Raw genomic sequence first — 14,147 nt, 5'->3', positions numbered from 1 at the left:
GAGATCTTCTCAACCAATTAATCTTAACTATTTATAATCTGCTTCCTAAACTTGTGTGGGGTTAGAGTGATCCTGTTTAGATTTCTGTAAAGAAGATAAGATGCGGGAAGTACCAGATGGATGAAAACAAAGTCTGCAAATAGCACAAAAGATTTAAATGAGGGTAATGGTGCTGTGGATCAGAGGCAGTAAATTACAATGGTGATAGCCACTCAGGGGAGATTACATACAAAATAAAGCACCAGATAGGCAATTGCAAAACTGCTTGAGGTCATTTGTAAAACACTGACCCATATACCTTTTTTCATAGCTAAATAATAATAGGTATCTAGCATTAGATAATATCCACTGGTCAGTGAGTTGCTAATATTCCAACCACATCATTTAGGAAAAATGTACTTGAATATTAAAGCCTTGTTGTGATCTCTTATACATCTTGTTAATGTAAATTTCCAGTTTGACTGTTTTAATGTTCCATTTGACTGTTCCACTCTCACAGAACACACCAATGACCTCCCAATACTTTGTATCCTTGGCGGTTTCACTTAATCTGTTCCTTAAATAAAATTAGAGATGCTGAAGGAGTGAGTTTGAGTCGAATAAAGTCAAACTATGTTCTCCACAGTTTGTGATATTAGAACCTCATGATTGAGATTTACAACCATTATCTTTTCAGCCTATATTTAATATAACTAAATATAAATTAGATGCATTGAACTGACGCAGAGTCTTAACTCTTAGGATTCTTGCAGGTCGACAGATTCCTCCTGCCTCTAGATGGGTTTTATTCATTGTCAGCTCATGCATCGATATTGAGAAAATATTATCATAATACATCCCAAACTTTAAGAGTAGTCTTATCACTGTGATATCAATGCCAGCCTGCTAAAACCAATGCAAAAATATAAAATGAGGGTTAAAAGCAAAACATTTTAAGATCTATTATCAGTTCTTGATGGGAAGCAAATTGTAAGCAGTTAGATTAAATCGCAGCAATTCTGAAGAGAAGCTCCATTCAGAATACTCAATACAAAGCACTGTTGTTTACGGTCTTCTGATTCCATCTGTTCACTTGCGTGAGAAGTGAGAATCAGCCTGACATCCTTTTTTTAAATCTAATTTCTTGCCTATTCTCCAATCCATTTTTTGTTTTTGACTTTTGTTTTATTAGGTATCAGCTTGGCTCAAATAGTAGTTCTCTTGCCTCTGGGGCAGAAGGTTGTGGAGGGACTTTGAGCTTACAGTCTATTTTTGACATTACTGGAGGAGGCTGCATTGTTGGAGTCCTGTCCTTAGCATGGGATGTTAACTGAGGTTCCCATATGTCTGTTTAGCTCATTGAAACTATGCTGATGCATACTGTTCTTATTCCAATTGCTAGCTCTTTCTATATTATGCCTTTTCAGATATCCATTCAATTCCCTTTAAATGTTGCATTCAGTTTCTTTAAAAAGTTAGTTAAAGAAACTGTAAATGGCTCCTACAAGACAAACCACATGAGAAATGTTTTAACATTTTTAAGGTAAAACTATGTGGGTGAATTACGATTATGAGCTCACAGTCTAGGTTGAACTCCAGTGTAGTGCTAGGGGAGCACTGATTTTCAGAGGTGTCATCCTCTGGATAAGATGTTAAAACCATGTGCTGTCTGCCGATTGAATCTCATGGCACAATGCAAAAAGAAAAGAGAGTTTCTTCCAAAGTCCTGGCCGACAATCTAGCAGGTAAATTAATCATTCATATCATGGCTGTTTGTAGGAAATTAGCTGCCACGTCTGCCTACAATACCCAGTCACTATACTTGACAGTAATTCCCTTTAAAGCGTTTTGAGTTGTTCGTGGCTCTTGAGCCTCCCCACATCAAATATTATTACTACTTTCTGCTGAATTGCACTAGAATGGTGCCTTATCAAATTATTGTGGCTCAAATTGCTTCACAGTGTAATAATTGTTTGTATGCAGCCACAGTAGCCATTTGCAATAGCACAGTCCAACAACAACAAATTGCATGTATATGGTGCCTTTCACCCCCGGTTAGGGTTCAAACCCTTCACTGTCCAGTGCCTTGGGATATCATCGTCACTGTCATCCCAAGCCGTCAGAACGTGAAGGGTTTGTACCCCAGCTGTGAGTGCAAGAAACAGCAATGAGGTGAATGCCTAATTAATCTCGACCATTGTTGGCCAGCATAATGCGAGAAATTCCCTTCTGTTTTTGAATAGTGTCATGGGATCTTTAACATTCCCCTGGAACATTACCTTTGATAATTCAGGAGTCCCCTGGTACTGTTAACCCAGCCCGCGAACTTGAATACACACACATTGGCGTTGCTTAAACGGTTAAAACCTTTAGTATTTTCCATAGAATACATTTTCTTTTGAACTCAGCCATTTAATTTACATTTAAAAACCTCAAGAATTCTGACACATGAATGGTGTACGTTCAGACTTTGGATGAATTTAGGGCCTCCTTTTTTTCCAGAGTTACTTGTTGCAAAATAAGTTAAACTGTTTTACTGTTCATATAAAATGCATGACTGAATTGCTCTGTGATGAGTTATGAATTTTGGATAAGGAGACTTTAGAACATGTAATATATTTCCCAGAAGTTCCAGTCCTGAAGGAGACTTTTCAAAAACAAATGCCAAGACAGCTAGTTTGCTGCAAAATGCTTGTAGCTTTTTTAGTTCCCGGATTCTGAGTTTGTCACCTCATGAACATTTAACAGGTTGGTTCATGTGGCAGCACATCACCTTTAAGTCTGTAGGAGGTAATGATCTTTCTAGCAATGTTTTCCTCCTTCCATAATTGATTAGTGGTCTTATTTTGATGCTGCTCTTTTGCTATTCTAGATGTGATGTGTTTCAAAGATGTCCCATAGTGATTTCTAGCACCCAAACAGATTGCAGATCAAACCTGAGACTTTTTAATACGCAGGGTTTCAAGTTTCATGCTGGTTGGTAGCTTTTCCAATTAACTTCTCAGGGAAGCCCTGGAGGATATATTTTCAAAGCAAAATAACTCACTTACCTCATCGCCTCCCCTTCCAGTGATGAAGCAAGTGAGCGAGACTGGCCTTCAGAAGAATAGGAGTTTATTTTAATACAAATTCAATTTTAAAACATGAAAAATGTTGCTTATAAAATACTTCTGAATTAATACGTGTTTAGGAATAGGATTGAAGGTTTGGGTATGGGAAAAGGGCAGGTAAATGGGACTGAATAGATTGCTCTTAAAAGAACCAGCACAGACAGAGATAGGCTAAATTGCCGCCTTCTATACTGTAAATTCCAATGATTCAATGGTTAACAACAACAACAACATGTAGTAATAATAAATGACTTGTAATAATGCAATTTGTTGTTATCATGACGTTTATTTAAAAAGGTAAATTTTGTCTTGCTTTCTTTCTTTTCTCCACTTGACCCAACAATTTGTAGCTCGCACAGTATCTGGTGCCCAAAATCTACAGTTTGCTTTTTGTACAACTTTGCAGTAATATGTGGGGAAGGGAAGAGCTGCAAAGGGACAACAGCGTTCGAGTGTTTAAATGTGATTTTTTTGTTTGTTTGTTTAGTCAGCTGTTTGGACACGTGCAGAAAACCATCACCATGTTCAAGAGTATCCACACAAAACTCTTGGGAGTCGTACTTATACGTAGAAATTTGTGTTTGTCAAGAACTGACACTAACAGGACACACCCTGCTACCTAATCCTGAGAAGTGCTAGGCGCAGGTTGGCAAGAGCCAAGGTTTGGGACTCCAGAGCATTCAAAGTTTCAAATCGTTTCTCTAGGAAGTTGAGGAAGCTGCAGCGGCCAGGGGTATGACAAAGATCTGCTGTTTTAGCATTAAATTACAAATTAAAAACACGTGGAGAGAAAATTCCAATGAATTAGTGATGGGTGAACAATAGTTTCTGTATGAAAAATACTGCTCCTCCCTGTGACAGCCAGATGTTTAAGCCTGAAGTAATTTTGCATATTCAGTCAATTTAAAAAACACAGTTCCGGATGTCTGGTGATATTTAGCCTGATAAATGCTTTTTAAAATTAGATCATTTAAAAAGTCCTTTATCTGTTAGAAATGCCTTTTTCCTCTTTTACAATTTTGAATGTTAAATGCAAGTTTATTGTTGATTTCCGAATCGTGTTCTATTTTGATTATGTTAGTTTAGGTTCTGGGTGCCCAGCTGTCTTCCTGTACCCCTTCCTCTGCAATGTACAAACAGTTTAAAGGGACGGTCCCTTTGTCTCTTTGTTGAAGACTGAAGAGTAGTTGAGCATTGCTGCTGCTACACTTGCAAAAGACTATGGTGCTGATCCTGAATGCACTGATTGGGTGGTACCATCAGATTGGAGTTCCTCACCCAAAATACTGTCTGGCCAATTCCTCCTCAGTTATGCAGAGGAAGGTTACCTCTGACGCAATCAATGTCTCCTCATGTGCTCCACTGTCTGTAAACATCCTTAGCTAATTGAATGAATATTGGAAAAACAAAATGCAAAATACTGCAGATGCTGGAAATTTGAAAACAAAAACAGAAGTCGCTGGGAACACTCAGCAGGTCAGGCAGCATCTATGGCTAGGCAGCCCTAGCCTGACTTTCACTTATAGACCCAGCCTATGGGCTGGAGCAGCTGTGCAACATGTGGGATTTTATATTTACTGTTGATGAACTGTGTACTAATGCAATGATTATTATTAATTTCGTGAAAGCATTAATTTGTGTGGTTCTTAGAAACAAAGCACGTTAGTAACATACAAAACTGTTCATGAGCTGGGAAAGGGTAGACTAGCTATTCGGGAAATCTGGGAAACTTCCTGAGTGTCCCCGCGAAGGGTTCCTGAGCACCCTCGTCTAAATGGGTCCTGATTTTTAAAAAAAAATTACATAGGCACTGGGTGGCTAGGTTTAAAGGAGGCTCAGCCCACCTATCCACCTGCAGAGTGAGTCATTGGTGATCAATAGTCGCTGCCATCCTTCACCCCAAAGTGCAAGCAACAACAACAACAACAAGATTCCACTTATTGAGCGCCTTTCACGTCGGGAGGACGTCCCAAGGCGCTGTACAGTTGGGTCAGGACCCCAGCAGGGAGGAAATGGTCAGGGTGAGGGGAGGGAAGGGAGGGAGCGAGGAGGGGGTAGAGAGTCGAGAGGGGAGCTGAAGGAACAGTCAAAGAGAAAGGTCTTGAGACCGGCCTTGAAGGAGGAAAGGAGGAAAGCAGCCCAGAGCAGGAATCTGAAAAGTGCTCTGATCACAGCCTTCTCCATGCTGCCAGAAACCTTGAAAGCCAGTTTAATTAGTTGATAGTTTTGTCCAGAACTCTGCAGCTGGAGATGACCCTTTTTTGGTGAATCGACCTTGAAAAAGATTGAAATGTGGAGATTTTTCTCCACACGTTTTGAATACGGGATGAAGATCTGCTGCTAATGCAATCCTTAAGTGTGACCCAAAGTGCAGAGGAATCATTTGCTGGCATGAAAAAAACCGGTTCATTATGCAATAAAGGATGAACAAGCACAAAATGTGGAGGGTTTGTAAAAAGAGAACTTAGTGATGTAGATCAGGGCTTCGCCTATTTCCTGACACAGCTGGCTGCACAGGCAGCAGGCCAGGTGCTTTTTTTTACTGATTCAGCAATCTGCAGCAAAAAAGAGAAAATCAAGCAAGAAATTTCTGCTGCAATCTCAAAGTACCACCATTCTACAGCCAGTTCCAAAATAATACAACTTTTTTTTACACAATTCATCTTTTATTTTTTTAAAAAAGGTGTCCAATTAATTTTCTATTTTTTGTACACATTAGCATATGCTTCTGCTGCAGTATCTCCACGTCCTTGTTCTGATGCAGGTTCCCAGGTGCCAGTTGATACCGCACTCAACTGGCCATTATTTGTGTGAACCTTGGTAGTCGGCCACTCATCCAAGCTTCACAGACTCACTTGCTTCTCCCCACCCGGCTGCCACACAATCTCACTACTTGAAGCAGTAAGTTCAACTGATTTTTACCTCCCTAACCCTCGTGCCAATTTTGACACCTCATGCTGACACTACAATTTGAACCAGTGAGCTTCCATTCTGTAAGGTGCAACTGAACCACTGCATTATCGTTGAGACTGCCATACCTGGCATTTATGTTAACAAATAAGATACTTGCTTGCCTATATGTTCACTGAAATAAAGAAGGTTGAGAGGAGATAAGATGCAGGAGCTCATTATTATGTGAGATTGGGTGATTATGTGGAAATTATGTGATTATTTGAGTTTTTGTTTTCAAGCGCTCTGAGACACTGTCCGGCGTGGAGGGCGCTATAAATCCAAGTTGTTGTTGTTTAGTAAGGAGAAACTCTTTCCATTGGTCAGCGATTCAGTGGTTAGAGGGCATAAATGTAAGATAATCCTCTCATTTGCATTTCCTTCCCAAAAAGGAAAGTATAGGAGGATTTTTGTTACATTAATTATAATCCCTCCACCATGACCCCTCCTTCCCCTTCTTCAAATCCTGCCTAAAGACCTTCCTTTTGATCGTGCTTATGATCACCTCCCTCTCCCCCTGGCTTGTTGTCAGACTCCGCCACTATCAAGCGCTCTGGGACGCTACCCTGCATGAAAGGCACTATATAAATAAGTTTTTGTTGTAATGGGACACAAAGCCCAAATTACCCCTGTGTGGTTACTTCCTGTATGCTGTACAAAGGAGTAACATGCAAGAAGATCATCTGGACACATTTCCTGTATGTGTACCAAGCAGCAAAATTGACAACTTGGGTCCAATGGATGACTCCATTATAACCAAAAGTGAGGCACGTTATAACTAAGCCGAACTGTATTGGAAAGGAGACTACTTAAGAGTTATTCAGAAAGGGTAAGGACTGAATGAATGGAACCTCTATGACTGTTTTCCTAATGTTGTAGCCGTATTCACCCCGTCTGCCATCTGCCACTAAGCTTCCCCATGTGTTTGGCAGCTGACAAAACCGACCAGAACCCCAAACAAACGGTCTTGAAGGTCGTTTGCCACCAGGAGCAATGCCGTTTGAGATGCTAGATTAGATCAAACCTTGAGACAGACAGGCCCTGTACTTCATCACAGTATGTGTGTGTCTCTTAAAACGATCAGTTGTGGTCAGTGATACTGAATACCTTGGCTTATGTTGTTCAGCATACAAATTGAGCCCTTCCATATTCTAACACTGCCATTTTGAAAATTTATTGTGTTTCAACAATGTTCTATGATTTCATTTGCTTTGGAAAGCAAGAAAAAAATGTGTAAAATGAACTTTGGAATCTCAAACCTTGTTTCCCTTCAGTGCTGTTTAGTAGGGCAGCCACTATAATGTGGAATGTGGTTTTTCCACACAAGATGTTTCGGGTTGTTTACTCTTGTTAGGTAAAATTGTAATAATGCAATTGTGATTTGGACAGCATTATTACTTTGCTGCAGTGCTTGGTTGATAATGTGATGTCTTTATTCATAACAGTTGCATTTGGCTGAAGTGCATCTTACAAGTAGAATACCTTCTGTTGGAAAGTGAATCAGAGTTGCAGTTCTTGCTTTGGCTGATATTTTGTAAATTGGTGCCTTGAATAATTAGACACCAAGAGCAATAGTAAGATAATGTCCTTTTTTTAAAACATGCAAACTTGAGACTCTCAGATTTACTGTTAAGAATGTTGCTCCTATTATTGGTAGGAAGATATTTGCGTTTTTGCTGTTTATCTATGATTTTTTTTGATAAAGTCAAGTTTTAAAGCCTTTAAAAATTGTGTTTTGAAGCCTTTTACCCACAAGCTAAAATTATAAATGCATGCTAAAGGAGATCCTGCATGATCTAATCTAAATAATAATGTTATAGATCTATGAACAGTGCATTAAAATGCTGAGGTAATAACATTCTGTGTGTAAGGGTGTAGAACAACTGCGGCAGTAGCCAGAGGCATTAGGTTGCATATGCTGAAAACACGTGACTATTATATAAGCCATGCCAAGTGATTATTATATAAACCTACATCAGCTCCTTTGTCACTGCACATCAACTCTTCAATAAATCCTTTTTAATTTGATACACCAGGCATTTGCTGTAGGTTTCACACAACATGGTAAACGTGCATGGCATAACTTTGCCATATTCAAATACATTAAAGGCAAGTGTAAAACTGTGTCAACTTTATAGAGTGTAATATAGCTCCATAAAAAATTAATAGATGTGGTAGTCAGTAGTACTCGGGGGAAATGCTTTTTAGCCCTTTCACCAGATGATGTCTGTGTAAATGGGCACAGAATATTCTTGGAAGGAAACTTGGCAATTTGTGCTGATATCATTAGTAACCTCAAAAGGCTCATATGAAATCTCCAAAACAAGCAACCCTGCCACCAGTTCAATAGAAAAGTGCAAATTTCATAATTTCACATATTGATTTTATTTAAATGCTCAATTTTTTCAAACATTTGATTCGGTTTAGGGAGAACTGTCTGAGACCCGATGAACTGGACATCAGCTATTTTTTTTCTCAGTGCCAAACTGGCTGACGCACAGGGAGACAAATGGTTGCTTGCTGAATACAGGGATTTTATGAATTCCGAACACCAAGTTATAATGATGCTGCACTGTACCATTGAAGTTTACTTTTGTAAGGAACCATCATATTTAACATTAAAGAAACAAACACCGTGCTGCTTATTTTACCTGTAACGACAGATACAATTTAAACTCATTGGCAGCAGTTTATGACATCTACCAATGTGCAATAATTGTGTAAGATGATGGAACTTATCTTATTTTTTATCACTGTACAGGATATTCCTTTGATTAGAAGAATAAACCTCTTAAATTAAAGCCCAGTATAAGAATTGTGTTCCCAACTGAACCACACATAGACATTGGACTATAATGGTTGTGCTCTGAATGTCAGTGTATAAAGCCTGTGCAGTAGAAGTTGTGATTACAACTGCATGATGACCGTAAGTCTCCTGATTGCCAACTAGATGCTAATTGATCTACTAGGAAAACTTGAAGATTCTTGAGAGAAATCCGCTATCATTATTCTCCAGGTTTAGATTTGAAATGCATGTTTTCAGGTTTTGTGAGTTCCATCTTGAAAACAGTAATGTATAGGAACATAAAAATCATTTGGCTTTGCTGGATGTGCTTTCTCACACCCTTCAAATCCTAGTCCCTCTCCAGAATTTCCTTTTAGCACATATTTACACTTTCTTTTGCTCAATCTCATAATTAATAATTTCTCTGCATTAAATTTAATTTTTTGCTTTTCTGCCCACATGCTTTTCACTACCCACATCCAGATCTTTCTTTCTAAATTTGTGCATGTTGATTCTCAGCATTTACTATTCCTAACAAGTTGGTGTCCTCTACAAATTTAGGCTCCTTTGACAGGCCACTAATTAATTTACAAAAGTATTGTAATGGTCCCAGCACTGCCCCTGAGATACAAAGACTGTTTGTGGGACACTGTTGTGCGCAATTGGCTGCTGCGTTTCGCCCACAAAATATAGTCAATTCACTTTACAGTGTATTCTGTGAAGCACTTTGAGACGTCTTGAATACATGATAAGGTCTATATAAAATGCAAAGATGATTACTGTCACAAACTATTTGTTCCCAGTGGGGTTCCTCCCTGTTGATGCCTAATGTTGTGACTTTCTCTTTGTTTTTCTCTCCCTAAATCTCACACTTACTCTGTTTTTCCTTTACTCTTCTTGTCTCTGTGACTAATTTCTCTTTCTGTCTCTGATTCTCTTTACCCCCCATAACCATCTTTAACCCTACATTATACCGTAATAAATTGTTGAATAAATACATTTACTTGAATTCATACAGTAATCTAATAATTGTTTTTGTTTTGTCTGAGAAAATATCTACTGTAGTTAAATGGCCTGTTAGTGCAAATTAGTTTCGGTCAAGCTTTGCCTTCTGAAGTCACAGCTCACGACAGAACAAAGCCCTGTTTATCCCAGAATAGTCAGGTCAATTGCTTGTATGCAAGAGTATATTGTTTTTCTTTTATGTGCAGTTCTTCAAATCTACGTCTGTTTTGTGAAAATACATTTTTGCTCTATAACCGTTATACATCTGTTGGCTTGTACATTGCTAAACGTTTTGGGACTATCATAAAGTATTTATTCCTTCAGGTTCAGAAGGAGAAAAAGTTCTTGCCTGAGCTACTGATCACTTTCACAGTGTGATGTGAAGTAGGCATGAGCCTTATTAATCACACATCACAATAGTCTCCTGTATGATGTTGGAGTGTTCAGAGCTGTCCAAAGACATGAGATAGCAATAGTTAGTTAAAACCTAATCTAATCTTTCATTTTCTCTGGTTGAATTCCTTCCCTGCATGTTTTAGAAGTTAATCCAGCACAACTTCAACAAATTTACAGCTGTTTGCAGATTGTCTCTATTTTTTCATCCCAATGTACACTGAGGGGAATTGAATTCCTCCTTCATCTACCTCTTCTGATTATCCAGCGTATCTCTGACATATTCCTGTCACTAATATTTTTTTCCCCGCTGTCCCTTTACTTCTAACCAAAGAAACTCAGTCCCACTTCTATCATCCTATTGCTCAGTTAGCTACTGCCTCTCCAACAAATAATACCAAGTTTGTTACTCTGCTCCCAGGTGTTTGCTTCCTCATGGTTTACCAACACTTCAACCTCATCCATTTTGTTCCTTTAACGTCTTATATTTAGGTACACATCGTAGATAATCCTACTTAGTCCTTAGTCCATCTTTCTTAATTATCTTGTCTTTTCCTTCCTCTCTGCTATACTAGTTTAAATCCTCCTGTAATTCATTCAATTGGCTTTGAAATGCTCTATGAACTCAGACGTAGCTTCTCAAGGGCAAAAATATCTTTCCTAGGATTAAGTGACGAACACTGTACAATTGCAATCTAGATAGGTTGGCTAACCCTTTACCCAGCAACTACAAAATCTTTTTGATTTGCACCAGAAGATCTTAGATAACTTGGTAGAGCCGTGTTGTTGGCTGCTTCTTTCATAGATTTATCCACAGACTCAGTTTTCCGCCCAGTGTGCTGTATAGTTGTTTGATTGAATGCTACATTTTTTTGCTTCCTTGTTCCTGACACCAATTTCTTTATTTGCTGCTTTACACTGAAAATCTGCCTCAGCTGCTCAGTTATCTGAAAGATTTAAACTTTTACAATTTGATTGCATTGCTCCTCATTATTTGCTCTGAAGTCAGCGAACTATGCTGGCAGATTAGTAGACTGATATGAAAGTGGTGTTGGTCCATTAATAGTTAAGTACCCAGCAGCTATTTAGAGCTGGAACCAAGGTCATGTGGTTCCAATAAGTAATCTTCCTCTTTATCTTTAGCAGATTTGATTAATGCGGCATAATGATAGATACTGTTGTATCTTTCGTGGGGAACATGGTTGGGATTAAAGAGTGCCTCAGTATATTAATAAAATGTGGGGGGTGGTAAAATTTTAAAGGTGGGGAATGAAGTCCTGTAGCATAGTGGTTGGAGCGCTCGCCTCACAAGCGAGAGGACTTGGGTTTGAATCCCGGGCAGGGTGAAACGTTAGCCAAGTTTCCTGCTCCACACGCCTGTTTACCTAGCAGTAAGTAGGAACCCGGTTGTTAGTAGATTGGCGGATCGCTTTTCCGGGCAGTTAAATTTTTTTAAAAAAAATAATTTTGTTACTCAATACATAACTTTGTGGGGCACTGCTGTGTGCAAAAGCATTTAGTTCACAAAATATACAGTCAGTTCACTTTACAGTATATTCTGTGAAGCGATTTGAGACATCTGAAATAATAATAATAATAATCCTTGCATTTGATATAGCGCTTCTCACGTCGGGAGGACGTCCCAAAGTGCTTCACAGAACACACTGTAAAGTGAATTGACTGTATAGTTGTGGGCGAACGCGGCAGCCAATTGCGCACAGCAATGTCCCACAAACAGTCGTAGATTGAAAATGACCAATTTATTATTCTTTTTGGTTTTGGAAGGATTAATATTAGGCTCTGTGTGGAGTAAGGAAACTTGCCCAAGGTTTCGCCCTGACCTGCCTGGAATTGAACTCAGGTCTCTCGCTTGCAAAGCGAGTGCTCTAACCACTGAGCTACAGGACTCGTGATAAAGCTCTATCAAATGCAGGGATTATTATTATTGTTAATAAATCTCAGAGCTAGGATTAAATGTAGCCTGGACTTGTGCAGCAAAGACTCTCAGCTGACTATAGTATAAGCATTTTACGTGAAATATATGTAGATTTTTACAGCATCTAATCCCTGGAGTACACAGCACAATACAAATTTGCACTCACCAGTTCTGGTCAGGCTCCACTGGCTTCCCAACACTGAACCAGTTGACTTCAAGATCCTTACACTTGTGTTCAAATCACTTCACTTTCTGGTACCTCCCTGCCTCTCCGACCTCCTCACTACGTAATATCACCTGGCACCTCCGCTTGACTGGCACCGGTCTCCTGCTTGTCCTTCACACCCTCCACCACACCATCAGAGGTTGCGCTTTCAACCACTATGCCACAAAACTCTGGAACGCTCTCACTCAATCCCTCTGCCTTGCCCCCTCTCCCCTTTTTCAAGTCCCGTCTGAAGACCTTCATCTTCGACCGTTCTTACGGCCACCTCCCCCCCTCCCCCCACCCATTCCGGCTCAGAGTCAGGCTCTGACATGCTACCCTGCATGGAGGGCACTATATAAGTGCAAGTTGTTGAGTGTGTGTGTGATAATCAATATTGACCCAAGGATTAAAATATTGAAAGTTTACATACCTAATTTGTTTCTCTGCTTTCATTTTACCCTTTTTTCCTCAGTGTTGCTGTCTTGTTAGTCAGAGACCTCTGCTGGAAAGTGCACATTCTTTCATCCTATTTTAGCTTTTCAATGTTTTTCAGAATTTTTGCATTAATAAGTCCAGTTTGCATAACAGATCTTTCAGGGTTTTAGTGTCCTTGCATTAAATTGATGACTGAACCAGCTTTTGGAAAGACTTATTCTTCCATGTTTTGCATGCATCATTAATGTAGGCTTAGGTATTCTTATTGCAGTAAGTTGATACAAATAGCTTAATGTTAAAGATATAAAATTAAATTATGCAGACAGCATTGTGTTAATTATTTATAAATGCTCAGGGCCGATTTGCAAAATCAAACTGAGGAAAATAAGATTTAACATCAATGAATATGCTATATGGAATGCATGGTTAAGAATCTTCCCCCCCCTTTTTGTTTTTAATTTTTTGGGGGATGGTTAGTTTTATCAAGCATTAGAATCCTAGGTGAGTGGATTCAGTCCCTCTCTACTCTGTACATAAAGATTACTTCTTTAAAATAGTTGCTTGCGTAGATTAGATGCTTCCATAGATTTGGCTTTTGCGCAATTGAAGTATTACAGAAATAAATGCAGCAACTTCTTATTTATGTCATCATCTTGTTGAGATAGCCTGAATATAAGTGATCTAATACTAAATTATGTATTGAAGCTGATATTTTAAATAGCTGTGAGAGGCTCATCTGTTACAAAAGCATATTTACGCCAAGTGCAACTCTGAGTAATCTTACATGTTGGAGCCTGTTTTAATGTTAGTTGGGAAGCCCATAAAATCCCAAACAGCATATAAAAGGGTAAGCAAATGTTGGGGTCTGTAACCCCAAGTGACCCACATTATAATGAAGCATCCTATTATGGGATTCCTATTTGTAATTTGACCCAGGTTTGCAAATAGGTTTGTGGAGTCCTGTAGCTGTGGAGTCGTGTAGCTCAGTGGTTAGAGCACTCGCTTTGCAAGCGAGAGACCTGAGTCAGGGCGAAACCTTGGGCAAGTTTCCTTACTCCACACAGAGCCTAATAATAATCCCTCCAAAAACAATAATAAATTGGTCATTTTCAATCTATGACTGTTTGTGGGACATTGCTGTACGCAATTGGCTGCTGCGTTCGCCTACAAATATACAGTCAGTTCACTTTATAGTGTGTTCTGTGAAGCGCTTTGGGACGTCCTCCCGACGCGAAAAGCGCTATATCAAATGCAAGGATTATTATTATTATAGTTTGCTTCAAAATGCTATCCCAGTTCCTTGGGATGTCCTTCCAAAGTGAAAGGTTCTATTAAAGATAATTTGTT

At 39.1% G+C, this 14,147-nt stretch overlaps 1 protein-coding gene across 2 annotated transcripts in view; it reads left to right on the top strand.

Moving 5' to 3' along the window:
• grtp1a (growth hormone regulated TBC protein 1a) overlaps nucleotides 1-14,147 on the top strand; it is a 29,517-nt gene that overhangs the window by 11,251 nt on the left and 4,119 nt on the right. The gene's annotated exons all lie outside the window — the stretch shown is intronic.

Source organism: Callorhinchus milii, unplaced genomic scaffold (assembly GCF_018977255.1).
Source record: "Callorhinchus milii isolate IMCB2004 unplaced genomic scaffold, IMCB_Cmil_1.0 Scaffold4, whole genome shotgun sequence".
Lineage (NCBI taxonomy): Eukaryota > Metazoa > Chordata > Chondrichthyes > Chimaeriformes > Callorhinchidae > Callorhinchus > Callorhinchus milii.
This window is presented reverse-complemented; position numbering and strand designations above follow the sequence as displayed.